Consider the following 24,405-nt stretch of genomic DNA (forward strand, 5'->3'; position numbering starts at 1 on the left):
AATCCATGTACATGACATGCCTCTCCATTTAATTTTTTAAAATTATTAATTATGTTTTCTTAGCAGTTATGGGACTATTAAGATTATCTATTTCATATTGGGTGAGGTATGGAGGTTTGTGTTTTTCAAGAAATTGGTCCATTTAATTTGAGTTGTCAAATTTATATGTGCAGAGTTGTTCTTAGTATTATTTTTCTCCTTTTGATAACTGCAAGGTCTGTAGTGATAGTTTTCTTCATTCCTGATATTAAAAAATTGTCTTTTTTCTTTTCTTTTGTCAATGCTGTTAAAAAGTTTTGTCAATCTTATTGATCATGTATTTACTTTTTTATTTAATTTTTTGTGTATTTATTTACTCACTTGACTTGATAGGGCCACACCCACAGCATGTGGAAGTTCCCAGGCTAGGGGTTAAATTAGAGCTGCAGCTGCTGGCCTGTACCACAGCTCACAGCAACACCAGAACAATACCAAACTGGGCAAGGCCAGGGATCAAAACCATGTCCTCATACATACTAGTGGAGTTTGTTACAGCTGAGCCCAACAGGAAATCCATGAATCTTGATTTAAATTGCTCTAAAATGATTGGGTTTATCTTCCATGTAATGCCTTTGCATAATAAATTTTCAACAGATGACATCTCCTGAAATGCAATGTTTTCTCCAATGGTTCATCACACAGTTATTGTCCTTAATGGCTTGGATGGCCAAATGGAGTCAAACTGTGCTGAGTGAATTCATCCTCATGGGAATCGCAGACCTTTGTGAGCTTCAGGCTCCCTCCTCTGGACTGTTCTTCATCACCTGTGCCATATCAGTGGGTGACTTGGGCATGATCATCCTCACCAGGTTGGACCCACATCTACAGATACCCATGTACTTCTTTCTCAGACACCTAGCTGTCACTGATCCTGGTTATTCAGTGCTGTGAGACACAAAATGTTGGTAAACTTTGTAGCTGATTGAAATACAATCTCCTATGATTGGTGTGCTACACAGCTGACTTTCTTCATTTTGTTCATCTTTAGTGAACTCTTCATTCTGTCGGCAATGGCCTTTGACTGCTACATGGCCATCTGTGACCCTCGGCTCTGCATGGTAGTTATGTCCCAAAGAGTATGCTGAGTGTTGGTCACAGTCCCCGATTTTACAGTGTCTTTGTTTCTCTGATAATCACCATAAAGATATTTATTTCATCCTTTTGTGGCTATAATGTCATTAGTCATTTCTACTGTGGCAGCCACCCCTTGTTAACTTGGCTGTGCTCAAGCACATGAGAAATTGAGCTGTTCGTACTGACCTGTTCAGTGTTTAATGTGGTTTCATCTCTTCGGATAGTCCTTGTGTCCTACATATGGATCCTTGAGGCCGGTCTCAGGAAGAACACCTCACAGGGAAGACACAAGGATTTCCCCAACTGTGGATTGCACCTGACAGTGGCAGCTGTATTATATGCAACTCCATCCTTTATGTACATGCAGCCCAAGTCCAGACACTCCTTTGAAGCTGATAAAATGGCCTCTGTATTTTAAACTTTGGGAATCCCCATGCTGAATCCTATGATCTACAGCTGGAGGAACAAAAAAGCAAAAGGTGCTCTGCAGACGATACAGAAAAATCTGCACAAACACCCTGCATAAAATTGAATATGGAATGTGTATATGATGCATTTGGTTATAGAATACTGTTTACTATATGTGATAAACAATTAGAACGCAATCTTTTGTCAACAGAAGGCAACATACAGATTTTTTTCTTGCTTTCAACTTAAAAATGTTCAAGTAGTGATGATCTCTCTGGTATCAGCTTTGATATGCTTCAAATTTCAGTGCAAGAGACTACCATCCAGATCACCGTTCTCACACTGCCGAGCATGTTACAGTGGAGGGCAAACCTTTTTTTATGGCATCTATCATTAAATAATCTCTCTTTTTTTGAAATTTTATTTTTTACAGAATAAAATACACATATTTAAACAATTACATTCACACAGATTATTATATCATGGATCTTAAGAAACAGTGACTCCCTCTGGAGAAGTGGGATGGAAAATATGCTGAGACAAATAGGAAATTTATTCTATACTTTATCCCATTTTGTATGGCTTTCATCTTTACCATTTAGTATTATCTATTACATTTCAATTTTTCCTTAAAAATTAGCTTTGTATTAAAATTTTGTATATTATGCAACTAAGATTTATAAAGAAGAAATCCTTATATACCATTAAATATTTTATATAGTAAATAATCTTTCTAAGAAAAGGCTTCCTATGTGTTTTAATAAATGTTTTCTGTGTCTTACACAACATTTAAATACTAGTGCCTGTCACACTGATCTACTGACACACAGAGGATGGCAGCTAGTGTTCTTTGTCCTGGGCATTTATACAGCAATGAGTAACATATCATCATAACTGCCTAAGGATGCTTTAACTGTCTTGTCTCAGTTGGTGGCACCTTAGATTTCTGTTAAATTATGATATGTGAACATTTATAAGCATAAGGATACACAAATAAAAGTATAGCTCTTTTCAGTGTTTCCATTGTGGCTCAGCATGTTAAGAACCTGACATTGTCTCCAGGAGGATGTGGGTTTGACCTCTGGCCTCACTCAGTGGGTTACGGATCCAGTTTGGATCCAGTGTTGCTGTGGCTTTGGCATAGGCCCTCAACCACAGCTCTGATTTGGGACAGAGCTGGGACACTTCAATATGCTGCAGGTGTGGCCTTGACAAGGAATAAAAAAGGTATAACTCTTTTCCAGTGGCATAAATGTCCTAATTAAAAATCCAGAAGTATTTCCAAGTGTTTCCCCCATGAGAAAAGTGAGGTTGCAATGTTGGTAGATATAAGGTCAGCATACAAAAACATAGTTATTTTGCTATAATATTAGCATAAAACAGACAAAAACCACAATACTAGGTAATAAACTATATAGGAAAAATCTGTAAAGTTCTTAGGAAACAACTTGTGTAACTTCATTGTTAGGACATATGGAAACGTTTCTGAATAGGAAAGAAGACATGCATGCAGCAAAATATCATTGGCTGGAAGAAATAAACATGATGAAGTCATTTGTGCCTATATTGCTCCATATGTTTAATGCAATAACAATCAGAATTCCACTCAAGATAGTATTAACATTTACATGGAAATGCAAATGATTGAGAACAATCAGGACAATATGGTAGTAGAGGAAGGATTCCAGAGGACTTCCAGTATCAGACATCAGGTCCTTAAATGAGGCTAGATTATTTTAACAGTTGTGTCATCAATGCATGAATGGACAGAAAGACCAATAAAGTAAATGAAAGTAAATTCAATATACAGACTCACCCATATAATTTCACTTGATTTCAAAAAAAACCTCCACTGAAATATAACAAAGAAAGAAGGGGTTTTCAGTAAATTGATCTTGTTCAATTAGGTTTCCTATGTAAAACAGGGACCATAGTCATTGACTTGCTGTATAAGTAAAACTTAAATAAGATGTGTCATAAATAGAAATATGCAAGCTAAAATCACACAGTCCCTTGAAGAAAAGGAAGTAATATTATTATTTGGGTCAAGCCCAGTTTTCCAAAATGAAGTGCAAAAATTGTAACACCAAAAGATAAATAATATCACTCTTTCCAAAATTATAACTTTTTTTTATCAAAATACACCATAGGAGAGTGAAAAGCAAATCCTGAGAGAGTATATTTGAAACACATGCACCCTACAAAGTACTGGTATCAGACATTTGTAAAAAGAATAAAACAAACAGATAACAGGTTGCCTATCAGTGTGACCTAGTAAATCAACCTATTAAGGAAAAAAAAGGCGAAATACCTGACCAAACACTTCACAAAAGAGTGTGTCAGAACATCCAAAAAATACATAAATATATTTCCAAAATTACTCATTATTAGATAAGTGCAATTTAAGATTATAATATGATATCACTATACACCCACCAGGATAGCTTTTAGCTTTTAAATTTTACTCAAAAATTACTTTGGACAATTCAAATTTGATATGAACATAAAGAAACTAAAACTCTCAGTTTCTTTACGGACTATATGATGCTATACAAACTTTAGAAAAATCAGTGCAGTGAATACTAGTTTTTAGTTATGTATTCTCTGTGATGCAGAAATTCCATTCCTGAGTGGTTAGGTCTACTGGAGGATATGTAATAGCTTGTCTTGGAACATGTATTCATTATAGATATCAGGTGAAAAAGAGCCCAGGTATTATGGGTCAGTATGTAATGGCACACTCAGCATTCACACAATGTATTCTATAAGTAGTAAGGTAATGGAGGGAATGGGATGTGGGAGAAGAATGGGAAAGGGGACGAAGGAGGAGAAAAATAAATGGATACAATAAGGGAAAGATACCATACTCTCTATAAGTTACATCAATATACACACATATGAAAGATAATGAGCTGTACTCCTAAGATACCACCACTTTGTGTGTTGTACTTTTTTTTTTTTTAAAGAATCTGTGATACACTGAAAGGGGTACTAGCTGTAAGCAAGAATGACAGGTTGATTTTGCACTTAGAATTCAATCAATGTAATTAATATCATTATATTTTAAAAACAAAATAGGTTAATACTAAAATTCAATACCCATTTGTAATAAGCTGACTAGCAGACTAGAAAAGAAAAAAATGATTTTATAAATAATTACATATAAACTTCTACATATAGGGAGATGGTGAATAGGCAGAACTCTGAGAATTTTTAGGGCAGTGAAAAGACACTATTTGATACTATGGAGATGGATACATGTCATTAGATTTTTCTAGGAAAGCTGATAGCCATGAACCAGCACCAGTTTTTCAGACTAGGGGGTTATGTGGATCTGCTGGACCTGGGTCCAGGGAGCCCTGGCAATGGGCTGAGCCTGGTGGTGCCCACCTGGGGTGTCGCAGAGGAGGCAAGAATCAAAATGCTTCTGTTGCAGCAGACTCCCCGGTCACAGCAGGTGCCTCTGCTGCTTCCCAGACAGTAAAAAAAGGTGACAGAGATCAACCCATACATGCTGGGCACCAGGGCTGGAGGTCCTGGCTCAGCAGTGACAACTCTATGAGCTTCAAAATGCATCTCACTAACAGCTGCCTCCAAGCTGCTTGTCAGTGTGGTGTATCAGTATAAATAAAAGCATTGGGCTATCCATGGGCACCATGATCTGTGGTTGGGGGAAGAGAGCCCTGGCCTCTTCTATGTCGACAGTGAAGGAAACTGGATCTTGGGGGCAGCCTTCTCTGTAGGTTCTGGCTCTATGCATGCTTACTGGTTCATGGATCAGGGTGACATCTAGGACCTGGAGGTGGAACAGGCTTATCATCTGGCCCATCAAGACTTCTACTGAGCCACCTAAAGTGATGCCTACTCAGGAGGCTCAGTCAACCTCTACCATGTCTGGGAGGATGGCTGGACCCACATCTCCAATGACAATGTAGCTTATCTACGTTACAAGTATAGTGAATCTTTCCCCTGATGGAGGGTGTATATGGCTGTTTGCATTTTGGTGGGGGTGACTGTTGGTAATATGGATATGGCTTGCCATCCTCTTGTGGAGGGGTCTCCGATTGTACTGATCATTTTTTTTTAAGCTCTGGTGCAATGACCTTCATGTGTTACCAGTTGTTAGTGAGCTGCTGCAGAGGTCATTATTTGTTTTACTTGGATGTTAACATTACACTCTTTGACCTCAAAACAACAACTACAAAAATATCTACATAAAATATCTAATGCAGCACTGAAACACTTTAATATAACCCCCTGAAAATGATCTCACATGTAGGAGACCCAGTCTCTATACTCATTAATAGTCAGATTATATTGGACATAGTATTTATTTCACTATGATAAAGAAATAAAGGTACAAAAAAAAGAAATTAGAAACTGCCACTTTAAAAAATTGATGAATATTATGATTAACTCCACAGTGAAAGATCTATACATAATGTATGAAAAATAACAAGTGACTTTAGTGAAGTTACTGGATACAAAAATTTAGAAAAATCAACTTTATTCCTACATCCTACTCACAGCAATTAGAAAATAACATTGAAAGATTATAACAATTATAAAACCACAAAAAATAAACCTAATTTAGGAATAAATACAAAAAAAAAATCTAAGCCCTGAGCAATCACAGGTATAAAAATTTAACAGCTTTTTTTTTGGGGGGGGCGGATTGCTCCCAGCATGTGGATATATCCTGGGGTTGGACCCACACCACAACCGGGGCATGAAATCCTTAATGCATTAAGCCAACAGGGAACTCTTGAAAATATTGAACAATTGTACAATAAGTAAATAAAGGAAAACCGATACCAAATTTGTCCATGGAGTGGCAAACTTATTACTGTAGCAAAGTCTAAAATCTTCAGATTGATCCATAAATTCAATATAATCCCACATAAATCCTCTCTCCCTCCCTTCCTCCCTTCTGCCCTTTCTTCCTGTTTCTTTTTTACCTCCCTCCTTTCCTTCCTTCCTTTTCCTTCCTTCCTTTCCTTCATTCCCTTCTTTTGTCTTCCTTTTAGAACCTTGAAGGTGTATTATAAAATTGATTCAGAAAGTAAAGCACAAAAAATAGCAAAGATACCCTTGAAGGAAGGGAATAAATTTTAAAAAGTTACATGTTGCATGGCCAGATACCCTGGCCTATTACAAAGATTTAGTAATGAAGAAAACATTTTTTTGTGAGGACAGACCAGTCAATGAAATAAGTAAGTCCAGAAACTGATCCATCCACTCATCTACTGTTTCCTGACATGCTATTCTCCAAAAGAGAAGAAAATATCTTTTCAGGAAATGGTATTAGGTAATTTGCATATTGAATTTGAGAAAAGCATAAAAGAATTGGACAACTACACAATATCCTATACAGAATCAATTCTCCCCAAACTAAAGATCCTAATGTGAAATGCAAACTTAGACATATTAGAGGACAACACCATGGGAAAACTTTGTGATATTGGAACATGCACAATTTTTTACACAGAACACATAAGCAATAACTATATGGGATTTTAAAAGATGAACTGGACTATTTTTAGAAATAGAATAGAATACTAGAGAATGAACAATCTAAAAGTACATATTGCAATATATATTATACTAAGTAAAATAACCCAGATAAAACCAAAACTAATATATAGGATTTCCTTTATATAAAGTAACACAAATAGTTGAAAATGACTTCTGTTAATAGAAGTCAGAATATTGTGTGTGTGTGTGTGTGTGAGTGTGTGTGTTTGCATGAGTGTATGAATGTGTGTGTATATGTAATGGGACAGGTCAGGGTAGGAAGAAGAATAAAGGATTTTTCTGGGGTCCTAATATTTTAGTTTATGTTTTAATTGTGATTGCTGTTTAATTTGGATTCTGATTACACAGGTCTGATATGATTGTACTTTTCAGCATGCAGTCCTATCCACATTGCATACCTAAGTCTTTTATTTTCTGAGGTGTGACTGTATCTGGTCTGGTGTCTTTGATTGCTTTCCAAGTGGCTGTTGTGGCAAGGAGGAGCCCGTGGACTGTCATGTGAGCTTTCCAAGCCTGCTGTCTTCCTGCCTGTGTTTTTCTTACTTCCCTGAGATGTTCTAGTCATCCATGCCCCTGCAAATGGGGAGTGTGATTTCTTCCCTCCCAGTCTGTCTGCATTTCCTTGCCTTTGGAAGCAGCTGGGATTCTCAGGGTTGCTCTGCAGGGGGTGGAAAGAGCAGACTTGCTGTGTCACTCCCACCTCAGGGAAAGACCAGGGGCAGAACTGGGAACTGCCTCACATGCTGTCCAAAGAGACCTCAGACTTGGTGGCCAGTGTCACTTACAACACAGGGCTAGTCCTTGCCTGTAGTGATCATAGTGTGGCTGGCTCCACAAATGGGAACAGAAGGTGACAATGGACGACCCCTCCAGACCAGATGACACAGGCTTTAAGGCCAGAGTGAGGGACCTGTACCCAGTGCAGGAGCTAGTGAGCCAGATGAACAGAGAGAGAGAGAACCTGTGACAGCAGAGGAGGTCTTCTTTTGTGACTCTGTCCCTTTGCAGGGGGATCTGGGGTGGGACTTATCCTGGCCAGCTGCACAGAAGCAGCTGGACACAGAGCAAGGTCCCACTGCTTGCCCATGCCAGCTGTGTCTCAGCATTCCTGAAGCACCAGGTTCTTGGACTCCTGCTGGGGCACAGCAGGTGCCACCTTGCACCTGCCAGGAGCTATGTTATCCTCAGAGTTTTGGGTGTGGGGCCGGGGAGTTCCTTTGGTTTTCATTGGCACTTTCCACACTGTAGGGATCAGAAAGTCAGAAGTGGTAGATGGTCACACAATGCAGTGTCCTGGATGTGTCCTGGCTATCATCTCCTCAGGACATTCTGGCCCGGCCCAGGCTAGGAGCAGTCAGAAGAGTGGAGCTTCAGCCAGTCTCCTGGTGCTGGTTTTGGGCAGGGCCAGCACTGCCACACATGCAGAGGTCCACATGGGCAGAATACACAGAGGGATGGAGGGCCTGGTGCCTCTGAAGGGACTGGGCAGGATGGAATGGAATGTGGCACTTAGTCTGCATGGTCCCACAGGTCATGGAGCCCTGTTTGTGGCTGAAAACTCACGTGCCCTGCAGAGGCTACCAGAATCCCTTCTCTCTATCCAGAATTACATGGCATCTGGTGACCTGGAGGGCATCACTGATTCCAGTCCAACTGCAAGGGCTTAGTTTCCACATTGGTGTCCTCCTGGCACTGGTAGTAAGCAAGGGGAGAGAACGAGTTAAGGAAGGTCACGGATGGAGAAGCATCTGGTTATGAGAGTCCAGGTGCCCATGTCAAGCTTAGCCATGCTCCATTTGTTCCTGGTCACACTGCCCTGCATGGAGAGAGGACCCTCATGGAAAAGGAAAGTCATTTTTAGGTCAAGGATTCAGTGTTGCTCATGGCTAATGGGATGGGCTCCAATGTGGGTAGAAAGGCACAGACTGCAGAGTTCCACCCCCTGCCCTCCACCCACTCTGCTTCATGTCCCCAGGCAGCTGGAAACCCTTGTGATCACTGACCTGCTCTGACATGCTCACCTGTCCACCCTGCTCTGACTCACCTGATGCCTACTCCCACCCAGTTACCTTGTAACCATTTTGAGAGGAGAGGCGCATATTCAACAGCCAGGGTCAGAAAGGTGACCATGAGCTGTGCCCTAGACCCTTATCACAACCCCAAGGACAGAGGCCACTGGTAGATTCCTGAAACACTCAGGTCTAAGACTGAGGTGAAAAGGACTGCCAGCCCCAATCCCTGAGTGAGCAGCTCCCTCAGGGCTCTGTGGAGTATGGGTTTCTGCCAGAGGTGCCTAAATCCCTGTGAGGAGCCTGAGGTGAAAGCTCAGGCCCCTGACCAAGAAAAGGAATAGGGGGCAGGAGGGATGGGAGAAGATGCAGGTGGTGGAGGAGGAGGATGTGGAGGAAGGAAGGTCTAGTTGGACCAGAGTTGCACGGAGGAAGGAGGAAGGCAGAGGTGAGTGAGGAGGAGTAAAAAAGGCAGGAGGGTGAGGAAGTAAAGGAAAGATGGTTGGAGGCAGAGGGGGAAGACATAGGAAGGAAGCAAAAGAGAAGAAGGGGAGGGTTGAGGTGGATTGAAGAGAAGGAAGGTGAGATGGAGAAGGGAGTGAAAGAGAAGCTGGGGGGCCAGAATTCCAAATGGTGTTACCTAAAAATTGTACTTGACTGAGCCCCTGGTTTCATGCTAGGACAGGGAACCTCAGGAAGCTGGGTGAGGCCTAGGTGGGACATCTCTGGCCTTATTCAAGTCCAAAGACAAAAACTTAGTGTCCACATTGGTATCTTCCTGGAAACCTCTAAGAGGGAAGGGGATAGGGGGAGTGAAGGAGGGTCAGGGTTGGGAGACCAAGTGTTTCTGTGGGTCCACGTGCCCATGTGCATCACAGGCCAGGCTACAGCTGCCATGGTCCCCTTCCCCTGCAGGGTGACACTCCTGTCCCTGGAGAGGATGACCGCCTTGGTTATGGGCTCAATGTCAACCCTGACATCTGACATCCACACTATTGTGGGTTAAATGATAGTGAACTGGAAATTCTATCTGCTTCCTGAGACCAGCTCTGCTTCATGTCCCCAGGCAGATAGAGGCCCTTGTGGTCACTGACCTTCTCTGGCCATCACTCACCTGCCTGCCCCGCTCTGACCCACCTGATCCCCACACCCACCTGGTTACCTTGTTACCTTGTTACCATTTTGAGAGGAGAGGCTCACATCCAACAGTGAGCATCAGAAAGGTGAGCTTGAGATGCACCCTCACCCTCGACTGATATGTCAAGGACAGAGGACTATGGTAGTTGCCTGGAGCACGCAGGTCTGTGGTCGAGGTGACAAATCCTTCTGGCACCGAATCCAGAGCATGCAGCTCTGTCTGGGTTCCATGGGCTGCAGGCTGCTGCCAGCGTTGTCTGACTCCCTGTGAGGAGCCCAAGGTTAGGGCTCATATTCCTGGCCAGAAAATGAAGAAGTCAAAAGGAGTGTCATGAGAGGCTTCAGGAGGTTTCAGGAGGGGAGAGGATGCAGGAGGGGAGAGAATGCAGGAGGAAGAGGAGGAGGAGGATGGGAAGGAAGGAAGGTCTAGCAAGAGGAAAGGTGGATGCAGGGTAAAGGTGGATGGAGGAGGATGGAGGGAGGAGGTGATTGAGGAGGAGACATTAGGACAGGAGTGAGAGGAAGAGGAGGAAACATGAATGGAGGTGAGGGGGAGGATGCAAGGAAGACAGATCAGGAGGAGGAGGAAGAGCAGGAGGAGGAAGAGGAATAGATGCAGGAGGGGGAGGAGAGGACTGAACAGGAGGAAATGGATGGATGGAAGAGGTGGATGAAGAGGATGAAGGAGAAATGCAGGAGCAGGGAGAGGAAGTAAGGGGTCCAGGCCAGGCCAGAGCAGGTGGTATTGGGAGCTGGGTGGGGTCACTGAAAGGCTGTAGTTGAGTGAGCACCTGGTTTGATGATTGGACACAGTGAAATCCAGCAGCATGGTGAGGCCTGGGCAGAACATTGCTGTCTTGAGTCAAGTCAAATGGCAAGGGCTTAGGGTCTACATCAGTACTTTCCTAGAAACCCTAATTGGGATGGGAGAGGAGGAAAGAGTGATGGTCAGGGTTGAGGGACAAGAGTTAGAGAGGGACCAGGTACCCTTGTCCATCACCTGCCAGATGACACCTGTCCCTGTCACCTTCTCCTGCAAGGTATAGCCCTGCCCCTGGAGAGGATGACATCCTTGGTTATAGACTCAATGCTAACCCTGACCTCTGGCCTTGGTCCTTGTGGGTGGGATGGCAGTGACCCCAGAGCTGCACCCACCACACAGCACCTTCTCTGCTTTGTGTCCCCAGACAGTTGGACAAGGCCCTCGTGGTCACCAACCTGCTCTGACACTCACCTGCCCTCCTTCCTCTGATTCAGCAACCTGACGACTGATCTACTGATACAGAAGGGACACAGCTTTGACAGCAAGGGGTCAGAAATGTGAGTATAATGTGAGTATGACCTGCACTCTCACCACATCCTGACCCCTGCGGACAGAGGCAAGCTTGTGGGTGACTCCATCCTCCCTGGTCCCTGCCAAGGTGATCCTAAACCCAGCCCTAGAATGAGCCAGGTGCATGCAGTCCCCTCATGGCTCTGATGGGTGTGGGCTGCTTCCCCTGGTGCCTGAGTCCATGTGAGGGGCCCCATGTCAGATTTCAGACACTTGGCTTGCTGGGGGTGGGGATTCATGGGAAAGTGGAGTAGTGCTGGGAAAGGATGCAGGAGTAGAAAGAGGAGACACAGGAGGGGGAGGAAGAAAAGGAAAGAGGAAAAGAAGTTGAGGGGAAGCAGAAAAGAAAAAAGGGGCAGGAAGAAAAGAAGAGGAGGATGGGTTGGATGTGGAGGATGAGTCAGGAGGAGATGGATGAATAGAGGAGGAGCAGGAGGGAGGGCCAGGCCAGCCCAGAGCCTGCTCTCTGGGGCTTTGGTGTGGTCACTGCAATGGTTGTACCTGAGTGAGCCCCTGATTTGATGCTCAGACCCAGCAAGCACAGGAAACTGGGGGAAGACCTGATGGGAAATAGCTGGCCTGATTCAAGTCCAATGGCAAGGGCTTTCGGGCCACATCACCATCTTCCTGGCACTGCTATCAAGCAGGGGGAGACGAGGAGTGCAAGAAGAGTTGGAGAACCAGCTAGTTGCAATGGTTCAGCCCAGTCAGTCTCCGCCTGCCCCTGCTGATGCTCCCCTGTGTGGAGAGAGGAGCCTCCCTCAATGGAAAATCAATTTTAGGTCAAGGTCCCAGTGCTGCTCCTGGCCAATGGGATGGGCCCCACAGGGGTTGGAAAGGCAGTGGCCCCAGATTTCCACCTGCTGCCCTGTACCCCCTCAGCCTCATGTCCCCAGTCAGGTGGAGGCCCCTGTGGTCGCTGATCTGCTCTGACACTTGCTCACCTGCCCACCCTGCTCTGACCTACCTGATCCCCACACGTGCCTGGTCACTTTGTTACCATCTTGAGAGGAGAGGTCCACATCCAACAGTGAGAGTCACAAATGTGAGCATGAGATGCACCCTCATCCCTTACTGACACTTCAAGAGAAGAGGCCTGTGGTGGGTGCCTGGGCCACTCTGGTATGAGCGTGAGGTGAGAAGGACCTCTAGCACCCACCACTGAGCATGCATCCCCTCAGGCCTCCATGAAATGTGGGCTGCTGCCAGAGGTGCCTGAGGCCCTGTCTGGAGCCTGAGGTCAGGTCTCAGAACCCTGGCCCAGGAAACAAAGAGGGGGAGGCAGAGGGAGGGGAGAGGTTGCAGGAGGAGGAGGAGGAGGAAAGAGGAATATTGGGAGGAAGGAAGGCAAGCCTGATGAGAGATATACGGAGGAGGAAAGGTGGATGCAGGAGGATGGAACAAGGAGGTGATTGATGGGACAAGGAGCACTGAAGACAGGAGTGTGAGGAGAAAAGGAAATGTTGATGGAGAGGGAGGGGGAGGATGAAGGAGGTGTATACAGAGGAGGGAGTGTAGGAGAACCAAGAAAGAGAGGGAGGAATGGGATGTGGATGAAAGAGAATGAAGGTGAGATGGAGAAGGGCTGAAGTGGAAGCTGCAGGTCCAGGCCAGCTCATAGCCCATGCTATTGGGACCCAGGAGCTGTTGCTTAAATGTGTGCCCATGTGAGTCCCTGGGTTGATGCGCAGACCCTGAAAAATATGGAAGCTGGGGAGCCCTGGGTGATCAATCGCTGGCCTGAGTCATGTCAAACCCCAGGGGCCTAGGGTCCACATGGCTGTCCTTGCTGGACCACTAAGATGGAAGGGGACAGCAGGAGTGGAGGAAGGTCAAAGCTGGGGGCCCAAGTGTTTCTGAGGGGCCTTGTGGCTGGATCCCTCACCTGCCAGGCTACAGCTTCTCCTGACATTTTCACTGCCAGGTGATAGCCCTGCCCCTGGAGAGGTTAAACTCCTTGATTATGCACTCATTGCTTACTGTGATCTCTGACCTGGGCCCTATTGCAGGTGGAATGGCAGTGGCCCACATGTTCAGTCTGCTGCCTGGCACTCACTTTTTTCTTGTCCCCAGGCAGTTGGAGGCCCTGTGGTCTCTGACCTGCTCTGACAGTCGCCCATCTTCTCCACCTCTCCTGCCCCATCCCTGGGTGCATTTCCACCAGAGGCACAGCTCCAGCAGTGAGAGGTCACAAAGGTAAGTGGGATGTGCACCCTCACCACATACAGACACTAGGAGACAGAGGCTACTAGTGGGAGCCTGGACCACTCTGGTCTGTAGCCAAAGTGACAAGGACCTCCAGCAACCACCACTGAGGGTGCAGCTTCCTCAGGACTCCATTGGGTGCCTTTGGCTGCCTGAGGTGCCAGAATCCCTGCGAGGAGGCCTGAGGTCAGAGCTCAGATCCCCGCTCAGAAAGGCAAGAAGGGGAAGAGGAGGAGGGGAGGGGATGACGGAGGAGGAGTTGGACATGCAAGGAAGCTGGATTGGGTGGAGAGATGGATGTAGGCAGTGGAGGGAGGTGGATGGGTGAATGTGTGTTGGAGGAGCAGTGGGTGAGGAGGAGGCACATGGAGGAGGACCATTGCAGAAGTGGACTGAGGAGACATGGGCCTAGGGAATGGGCAGAATGCAGCAGTAGGATGGTGGTGGATAAGCATGGAGGGAGGAGGAAGGTGGAGAAGTGATGGCTGGAGGTGGAGATTAGGGAGGCAAAGGAGGATGGGAGGCCTGGATGGAGGGACAAGGAGCAGCATGGGGGCAACTGGGGAGGAGGAGGTCTGCACTTAGGCAACTCTCCAGGGTGCACTCATCCCTCAAAACCTCTTCTTTAGCCTGAATCCTAGGTTTCCCATCCACCCTGCCTAAGATCAGAGATGCCAGCTAGGTGAGCACGTGTGGTCTGTGGGCTGGGGTGGGGACATAGAGCCTCCCTCAGTTCAGCATCCTGTCTGCCATCATTCCATGTGTCATCTGACTCAGAGACCCTGGCTGTGTTCCCCATTGGTGAGACCTTCTTTGTGTTGTCCCAGGACAGACGTGTCTCACCACGTGAGCAGGGAAAATGAGGTCTTCCCCCTGTGAATTGTTCCCAATATGAACCTCAGGATGGTCTCATAGCACAGAGGCCACCTTTGATCATCCTTTCCACAATCCTTTCCACCCACACCCCCACCCCCAATAGGCTGGCACTCTTCTCTGATTCATCAGCCAGAATCAGCTGAGAGTTGAGAAGAATGGAGCAGATGGGAGCCTCCTGTCCTAGAGACCTCTGGTCCCCACATCCCAGTCTGCATCGCCAGTGGGCACATCTGGTGTAGGGGCATGGTTAGAGAAGAGCTTAGTGGGCAGGAGCAAAGGGCTCTTCTTGGCTGGGTGAGCACCTGACATTATTTAAACCCATGCACCTTCCACTCCCAACTTCAGAGCCTCAGGGCCCAGGAGGTGGGGAATATGGTCAGAGCTTTTGTCGTTGCTAAAGTGTATGATGGAGAGGTTTTTAGGGTATTAGCAGAGCCATGCCACTATCACCACTCTTTCCACCTTTCACTCCTTCTTCAAAAAAATCTTTTACCATCAGACACCTTCCCTCGGCCCTCTCACAGTCCTGGGGACCGCTAACCTCTTCCTTTCTCCCTAGGCCTGGCTCTTCTGGACAGGGCAACTCCTCAGAAACTCATGACAGGCAGTCTCTGGGCCTGCTTTCTTTCCGGAGCATCATCTCTGTCCATGCTGCAGCACGTGGCCGTGTTTCACTCCCTCTCTGGTTGAATGATGTTCCACCACATCCTGGTCCTCTGGCCGCCTGTCCAAGGAAACTTAGATGGAGCCCAGCTTTTTGTTCTTGCAAGTAGCTGGGCTATGGACATACACATTTAGATGTCTGCATCCCTGTCTTCTTCTCTCTTGGGTTTATACCTGGGAGTGGCGCTGTTGGGTCATGTGGCAGCTCTTCATTTAACTTTTGGAGAAAGGGCTAGTTTTCTATAGACGTTGCACCACTTTACAATCGTGTCAGCCATATAAGAAGTTTCCAGCTCCTCCATGGCCTCATTTATCAGTGACATTCACTCCAGTGGGTGAGACGTTCGGCTCTCTGGTGGCTTTGATTTTCATCCCCCTGATGCTAACATTGAGCCATGTCTCCTGTGCCCATTGGGCCTGCTCTCTAAAGTTGGGTCGACTTTGGAGAAATATCTATACAGGCCCTCCACCCATTGTTTCCGTGGGCCGTTTCTATAGTGGAGATGGGAATTTGGCCATATTCTACATACCAGGCCCTTATCGGTCAGGTCATTCATTCTCATAGTTTTATGAATTGTGTGAGTTGCCTTTTTTTGGCAGTGTCATTTGAGGTGCAGCCGCTTTAATTTTAATCAAGTCCAAGGTAGCAATGTTTACTGTGGGGAGCCGAAAAAAGGCAGGGACTCAAAATAAGGACCTTGCCTGATGGCAAAAAAATAAAAAAAAAACCCTGAAGGCAGGTTCCTAACCAAGGAAGGGGGCTCAACTGAATGGTACAAGCTGAAGGTGGGCTTCTGGTCAGGAAAAAAGCTCACCTGAATGGTGCTGGTGGAAGGTGGACCGCTGGTGAAGATCAAAGCCTGCCTGCATGGTACAAGCCAAGGGCAGGCCTCAGGTTACATAGCTCTCATTTTGATGTTGATGGGGAAGAACTGGGGCTTTCCTGGGAAAACAATTTCCATGTTTGCACTGGAGAACATGGATTGTTTCTCGGGTGACCTAAGTCTTTCCTGCTCTTTTATTTGTTATTCAGTTTTCCTCAGCCTTTCCTGATTATTTTCTTATTATTCTTATTTTCCTGTGGTGATTTGTGATTTAACAAAGTCATAACAATAATATAATAAGAATTTCATCCTGAAAGACTTTTCCCTATTTTAATCCAACTTAGTTAAAACAGAGTGTTTATCTATTAACTAGTTATACAGTAATCTTTAGAGTTAGGATGTTAATGAGGTTCATAAAAGTTAGCCATATCTTATCCCAAAAAACCTAGCTGTGAGTTTTGTCTTTGATTTTAAAAGCTTTTAAGTGATAGCTAGTTTAGTGAAGTTGGTTTATATTTACTTACACTACCTCCCTGCCTTCAACGCTTTGAAGATAAGCACCAGTCTACAAACAAGGCTTGTGAATGCCAAATTCTTGTGTCTATGGCCTCTTCAAAGTACTAAGTTTAGTTAAGATAGAGATCTTAAAACATGTTGTATAGCTGCTATACCATGTAATAGTTAACCAAGGTACTTTTAACACTGTGATGTAATCCATAGTGAAAAACTGTCTATATAATCAACCACTGTTGCCAATAAAGTTTGAGCAGTCCAGCGCCCTGAAAGAAAGGACAAAGAGAATGTCTCCTTATGTACATTCGCTGACGCCGTGTCCCTCTCCAATGAGGAAAAAGTGTACACTCCATGGCTGCCGTAGCTGGCCTTCAACAACAGTTTACCTGTTGTTGGTGGGCTTTTGATGCCTAGGCAAAATGTGAGTCCCATGAGCCTGCAGGGCCTCCCCAGCTGGCAGCTGCCCTCCTCTCAGCACACCTGGGCCAGGAGTGCACCCCCTTGCACTGCAGGACAGCCATTGCTCTGGGTCTCTGGGCCCACTTCTCGGTCTCCCTCATCTCACTGTGACAGCATCTCCCAGGCTGCTGGGAGGGGTCTATTAAGCAGAAGTGTTAGGATGGATGTATGGGATGTCACCCACCCAGGCAGCACGGTTTTCTCCCCTCTGATCAGACAGACAGGGAGCTTCCAACAGGAGGTCACTTTAACCTGTTGGTTCTCTGGAGGACTTTCGTGCAGTGGCATATCAGGATTTTTTCTTGCAGCACCAGACACGGTGAGCCTCGAGACCCCACTGCCCCTGGAAGGAGCAGAAATAGTGGCCACGTTTGAGCAGGTGAGGCTTCAGAGGGAGCAAAGGCACTAGAAGCAGGCGCAGCCATGGCAGGGGTCAGAGCCAAGGAGAGACAGGGAGGCCTGGGTGGGACCAGAGCCAGGTTACCAAGTGAGGCCCAAGGGGGCATTGGCATCCACAGGAGCAGGGACATTCCCCAGGTGGGAATCCTAACACCCCAAGTGCAGACCACAGCCTGAGGGGACAGGTGAAGCCCAGGTGGGGAATCACGGCTCTCAGGGCCAGGTATGTTTCTGGTAGGATCCAAGCCAAGGCAGAGCAGGTGAGGCCCACGTGGGGACCAGAGGCAGCTGGAGCAGGTGTGTCCCAGGCAGGATCAGAGCAGGTAGGAGCAGGTGAATTGCCAGCAGCTCCTCTTGGGGCAGGGTCGTGTGCTGGGCCTGTCATCTGACATTCCTTGCCTCCCTCAGATGCTCTGCTCACACCCTCACCTTGGTGCCCCATCTGGGTTTCGGGGGCACTGGTCAGCGTCTCCAGTGGACCCATGGGATGATGTGGACCTCTCGCTCTACAAAGTCACAGCATAGGTTTTTCTGCTGTGAGTCATCTGGACACCCCCTCCCCTTCTCCCTCTCCCAATGGGGAGGGTTGCCATTTGTGGAATCATCTCTGGAGGCAGGACCCTTCAGCCTAGCTCAGGGCCTCCAGCCCTGATGGCCACTAGGGGCCAGGGTCCACACTAGGCTCATGATGAGAGAGCTCAGGGAGGTGGTACAGGCAGAACTGGGGGCTGGGCTGGCCTGGGCCTCAGTCCCATCGCCTCCACATCCACATTAGGGAGATCCCAGGGCATCTGTCCATCAGGGTCAGAGACTGCCCACCCATGTGAAGAGGGGCACTGCCAGGGGTTCTGCAGTCTTCTCCACAGCCAGCACCCTCCTGGGGCAGTCCACTGCTCTGGGTATCCCAGAATCAGATAGGGGGGGTTGGCAGGAGCAGGGATTTTTGGGCACCTGGTCCCCATGCTCTCCTTCTCTTGACTTGCAGTCAGGAGAAGCCTGGCCTCAGAACCCAGGGCCTCAGCATCCATGGTCCCAGCACCCACGAGGTGAGGGTGAGAGCCCGTTCACACTATGTGGGTAGGAGTTGAGAGGTGGCTGAGGGGTGGCTGTGGTTCCCTGCTGCCTGACCTCCGAGGAGACCAGGGGTCCTCAGGCTGTGAGTGGTCTGTGCCTTCACTGGTTCCTCTAAGATCACAGCCCTGAGCCAGGGCCACTTCAGGGAAGTGGGGAGCTTGACTAACACCACCATATCGCCTTCTCCAGCAAAGAGCCCAGGAGATCAGGCGAGCCTCTAAGTGGGTGAAGATGCTGTGAAATTGGAGTAAATACCAGGGCAGTCAAAAAGGAGAAAGCATAGGATCCTGACACTGAAGAGGGCTTGCCTGTATCCCCCGGGACTTCCCTGGCCACCCTAGCCATGGCACAGGGCAGGGCCAGCCATGACCACACCTCAGACTCTTCCTTGGGGGAGATGGGTACAAGTTCAGGCAGAGCCAGCCTCTTCTGAGCATCTTCTGGATGGGACTTCCTCCATCTCACCGTGGGGTGTCCCTTGCACCTGTCTTAGGGTACCTTCTTTCCCACAGATGCACTGGAGGGTCTATGAGGGGATCCCCCCACATGTAAGAGGAGAGACATGGTCTCTGCTGTTGGAGAAGGTGAAGGCAGACAATCAAGGGAAATACCAGGTATGGCTTCTCCATCTGTGCCTCTGGGAGCCCTCCCCTGTTCCCAGCTTTCCTAGTTCCTCCCAGGCTCACCTGCCCAGAAAGCCATGCCATGCCCACCTCCTTGCTCCCTGTAGCCTTGGCCCAGTGCAGACACTGGGTCCAGAGTTGCACAGGTGCCACCTGACATTACAATTAGACCTCCCAGATACCTGAGGGGGACTGAGTCACACAGCAAGGGACAGAAACCAACAGGACAGAGGAAGGAGACCCCCACAGAAACCACAGAAGATGACCACGCCAGATGAACACAGGTCTGACAGAAATGAGACAAGAAACTGGTCTCAACCCATTGATCCAGAGAGATCCCTGTCCCTGCCTAGTTCCCGCCACTCAGCCCCATCACCAAGGTGGGTAGCCCAGGTCCCGCTGCCCAGGAAGGGTGCTCTATGCGCCCAGGCTGAACTGCATCAGCAGGGTAAGTGTAGATGGAGTGAGAGTGGCAGGGACAGTGGCCATGGTTGTCCAAGTGGCATGAGGATGCATGGACCAAGAGGCCCAGAGCGTGATGCACACACACTGACACTGGGCCAAAAGTGCCAGCCTCACACGTGGTCTGCAAGCTCTCAAAAGGGCCTGAAAACCAGGCATGGGCTCCCCTTCTGGCCCTCTGCCTCACATAGCTTATGTGTGGTGGGACTCGGAGGGCTCAAGGGACAGAGGCCCAGTCACCCTCCCAGCCTCCCACTGCCCTGGGACACCCACACCTGGGAGTAGCATCCCAGGGGACAAGCCCAGGCCAGAAGCGGTGGCACTGTCATCATGGACTGCCTTGTGTGGGCTGAGGAGGGAACCTGGTGGCCTAGCCAGTGTGTTCCTATTGGGTGGGGGTTTAGGCCTTGCAGAAGCCATAGGCTGACCATTCACAGGTCCACATCCCCAATCCAGGGCTCCTGGATACAGACTGTGACCTCAGAACCATTGTGACCCTGCCTAGCTTGTGAAATAAGCAGAAGGTACGTTTCTTCAGAAAACACACATGCTGAGCCAGCAGCACCCACCCAACTGTGGCCAGTTGGTTAGCATTCTTTGCTTCTAATCCTCCACCCCTGGCTCCACCCACAGGGAACGAAGCAGCAGGCCAGGCTCTAGTCTCTGGACATCATGTTTATTGACGTGTATGTGAGCCACACCTTCCCAAATGATACTATGTTCTGGGAGTGCTACAGCATCAAGTGAGGCCACTGAACCACTGGTCCCAGGGCAGAGGGGCAGGGGGGTGGTGGCCAGGGTTCCAAGGGGAGGGGAGGCACAAGGGCGAGGGTGGGAGCTGAGGTGGCAAGAGTGGGGCCCGTCCAGGGCACCTTCCGGAGTGGGGGAACACAGGGCAGGATTGGCCCTGAGGGTGCTTGGCTGTGCCCTCAGGGATAAACAGGCCCCTGTGGGGAGGGGAGGGGCTCCAGGCAGCAGAAAGCAGGCTGGACTAGGACACAGGAGGATGGAGTGAGAGTCAGAGGGATCAAAACGGCACCTCATTTTGATGTTTTTCTACTTTCGACATTCGGCATCATTCATTAAAGTATAATGGAGCCCTCAATTCTATTACCCCATCCTACATTAGTGACCTTTGCCCCATCCAGGCTCCCACACTCACCACACACTTGACCAGGGACAGGTGTTTATAGTGAGACCATTGCCCCCTTCCCAGGCAGCAGGCCCTCTTCAGTGTGCTCACAGCTTACTCTGTGTACAACACAAGGAGTACCTGCTCCTGGGTCAGCCATCTCACAGGGGCCCTGCTTCTTAAGTGGCCTGTTGGCTCCAGTCAGGATGCCAGCTCCCCATGGCCACAGACATGACGTGTGTGGAGCTCTGCTCTCAAACCAACACGAATGGCCGTGGGGCAGACCCGGCTTTTCAGGACTGAAACGGTACAGGAGACCTGGGCTGTGCCAGCCCACGAGCATGAAAATGGTATATAGCAGGTTCACATAGGCCTAAAAAGCATTGCTTGTGTTGTCACAATTGAGTTTGGAACCCAACATGCCATTTGATGAATCAAAATCAATCAAAACTCTCACAGGGATGAGAGTTCCCAGCAACCCAGACTCCTGTGGGGACCCCTGGAGGGTCCTGTTGGTGCCTGAGTCTAGAGAGAGCTGTCTTCTCTGCCACAGTACACAGTGACCATTAAAGTGAATGAAAAGAATGACCAATATCCCATTCTGATTTAACGCACCTTTCCCTTCTAATCACATTTGCAACAATGGACTGTTCTGGGAGGGAAGCAGCTGAATCTTACGCCACAACAATGGTCTGTTTCCCACTACCAAGCCATCCCGCTGTTTTCATACATAAACTCTGACCTGTTTTTCTCCTCTTTCAGCTTTCCATCTAGTTCAATTTGTGTACCTACTACTAGTGTCTAAAGCACTGCAGTATTTCAGACACCATTACCTTATTAACACAAAAAAGCAACCCCAAAAGTAGCAGCTTCAAACATCAACATTTATTACTATTACAGATGGTCCCAGTGGGTCTGGAATTGGCTGAGTTCATTCAGATACTGCTGGTTCAGCCTCTCTGAGGAAGGTGCAGTGCGAAATTCTCTAAGGTCTGAGGTCCCGTGGTGGAGCAGCAGCAATGTGTCCAATCCATAGGTGGGTTCAATCCCTGGCCTCGCTCTGTGGGGTGAGGTTCAGGTGTTGCTGTGATGTAGGTCTCTCTGAAGTGGCTCAGATCCAATACTGCTGTTGCTGCTACATGGATCATCCACTGAAGCTCCGACTGACCCCTACATAGACTGGGAACGCCCATATGCCACAGGTGCGGCCCTAGAAAGATACATACATAAACAAAAGAAACTGGGTGAGGTTGATGTCCTCAAAAATTGTTTATTCACACACTAGATGTATAGACTGTAAAGCCTTGAATGGGGAGACAGAAAGAGCTGTTGCTTCTTAATATTCTAAGGGTGGGGCAATAACAGATGAGACCAGGGCTTACATGTAGGCTTAGAGGAAAGGCCATGTGAGGACAGAGCCTTAAGGCAGCCATCCAGAGTCAGGGAAGAGAGGACACCCTCGAAGCCATCCCTGTTGTTGTCACCTTGATCTTGGAGGTCCAGCCTCCAGAACTGTGAGAGAAGAAATGACTGTTGCTTACGTTCCCCAGGCCATAGTATTTTGTCATGGAAACCCTAGCCAAGAATCTGAAAGTGCCACTGACAAGGATGATGGGGATGAGCACATAGAAACTGAGGTGGTGCAAAGAGAAGGAGGAATGAAGCATCATCAGGTTTGATTCAGAACAATCATGCCTCTTCCTTACAATCATCCGAGGAGGAGCATTTCCATATCCCGGGATTTTGGAATAAGTAACATCATTTTTGAATACGAAATCTGGAGTCTCATCCAAAGTAAGTGGTGTCCATCTTCCACCTAACCTTCCTCTGAGGAATCTGAGAGCATTTACCAGAGGAATTCTGCTCTGCACAAATGGACATACTCAACCTCATTGAGGAGATCCAAGCTAACCCTCACTCACGGGTGGCAGAACAGTGGCATCCTCCATGGGTTGATGACCTGAAACAGAAAGAATGGTAGATCGTTTTGGCACAAACATGATGAGTGTATTGGGGATCAGCAGGAATTTCAACTGGAGGCCTGAAACCATGACCAACCATAAGCCATCTCCATCAAGGCAAGAAAAGGAGACTGCTTGCACAGAGGATAAGAGACAGTTTGGAGAGGTCAGTCAATCAATACAGAGCCCATGGCTCATGGCTCTTCATTGGTGGAACAACTTGCAAGGAAAGAAGGCTGTCTTATTCTTGTTGGGCTCTGCCATGCACAGGGCAGAGAAGTGCTTCCTGCGGGTCTCCCAATTCCATTCAGTAGAGTTTAGGTTAATTACTTCTCATGAGGGGAGAGATATGGATTCAGCCCTCTCAGAAGGGACCTGGTCCTCCTATCTAGCAGACCATGTGTTTTCTTCAGGGGGCATCAGTTTCCATCTTGGGTCCCAAAGGCGGGAGTGAACTTACTGTTGGAAAGCACGGTGGAGAAGCATTTGGAACAAGCAACACTGTATGAAGTGCAACTCCAACCTACCACAAGATACCACCTCGCACCAGTCAGAATGGCCATTATTCAGAAGTCCACAAATAGCAAGTGTTGGAGAGGGTGTGGCGAAGAGAGAACCCTTCTGCAGTGCTGCTGGGAATGTAAGCTGGCACAGCAACTACAGCCAACAGTACAGAGGTACCTTAGAAATCTACACATAGAACGATCATATGACCCATCAGTCCCACTCTTGGGCATATAGCCGGACAAAACTTTCCTGAAAAAAAAGACACATGCCCCCACATGTTCATTGCCGCTCTCTTCACAATAGCCACCACAAGGAAACCACCCAAGTGTCCACCGACAGTTGACTGGATTAGGAAGAGGTGGTGTGTGTGTATATATATATATATACATACACACAATGGACTACTACTCAGCCACAAAAATGACATAATGCCATTTGCCGCAACATGGATGGAACTAGAGACTCTCACCCTGAGTGAAATCGGTCAGAAAGAGAAAGACAGATACGATATGACTTCACTCATATACAGCACAAATGAACTGTTCCACAGAAAAGAAAATCATAGACATGGAGACCTGGGGGGAGGGGAAGGGAGTGGGAGGGATAGGGAGCTTGGGGTTGAAGAATGCAAACTACTGCTTCTGGAATGAAGTACCAATGACAACCTGCTGTGGAGCACTGAGAATAATATCTACACACTTACCTCACAACATGACAATGGGAGGAAAAATTATGTATGCATGTATGTGTAACTGGGTTCCCATGTGGTACAGTGGGGGGGGGGGAAAGAAGATGTAATCAAAACAAACCTTCATGGCAACAAATAAATAGAACAAAAATCTCTATTAACATTTGAGGATATATACACCAAACATAAAAAAAAATAATTTTCAGCAGCTACTCAACCAGGGAGACTTTTGTTTCCCACCCCCACCCCCACCCCCACCCGGAATACTTCATACCATGAAAATGTGTAAGTATATATACACCTACACACAAGTATTACATATTGTTTACATACTGCATGTTTTTCATACAAAATACATTGACTTATTTGTGTGTCCTACCAAGTATTGCCCCCAATAATTCTGTGTTCCTCAAGACTAAGCTTATCAGGAGCAGAATCTAACGACTTAAAGCAAGGCTTGGTATATGAGGGCCACTTGAGATAG

General features: G+C 47.4%; 1 long non-coding RNA gene and 2 pseudogenes across 5 annotated transcripts in view; all 3 read left to right on the top strand.

Annotated features, from left to right (window-relative positions):
* The window catches only part of LOC110258473, a 62,352-nt gene extending 38,883 nt beyond the window's left edge, over positions 1-23,469 (top strand). Inside the window, exons 3-7 of one of the 5 annotated variants that reach the window (XR_002341158.1) lie at positions 11,390-11,533; positions 13,609-13,731; positions 17,384-17,454; positions 19,061-19,162; positions 21,666-23,469. This is a non-coding gene — a long non-coding RNA (uncharacterized LOC110258473). Of the gene's footprint in view, positions 1-11,389; positions 11,534-13,608; positions 13,732-15,175; positions 16,255-17,383; positions 17,455-19,060; positions 19,163-21,665 lie in introns of those variants that run through there. The other 4 variants (XR_002341156.1, XR_002341159.1, XR_002341157.1 and 1 more) reach the window with 4 other exon arrangements.
* On the top strand, positions 615-1,976 carry LOC110258471 (annotated as a pseudogene).
* LOC110258472 lies at positions 4,601-5,494 on the top strand (annotated as a pseudogene).
* Positions 23,470-24,405: the final 936 nt, after the last annotated feature.

This window comes from Sus scrofa, unplaced genomic scaffold (genome assembly GCF_000003025.6).
Source record: "Sus scrofa isolate TJ Tabasco breed Duroc unplaced genomic scaffold, Sscrofa11.1 Contig2118, whole genome shotgun sequence".
NCBI classification, from domain to species: Eukaryota; Metazoa; Chordata; class Mammalia; order Artiodactyla; family Suidae; genus Sus; species Sus scrofa.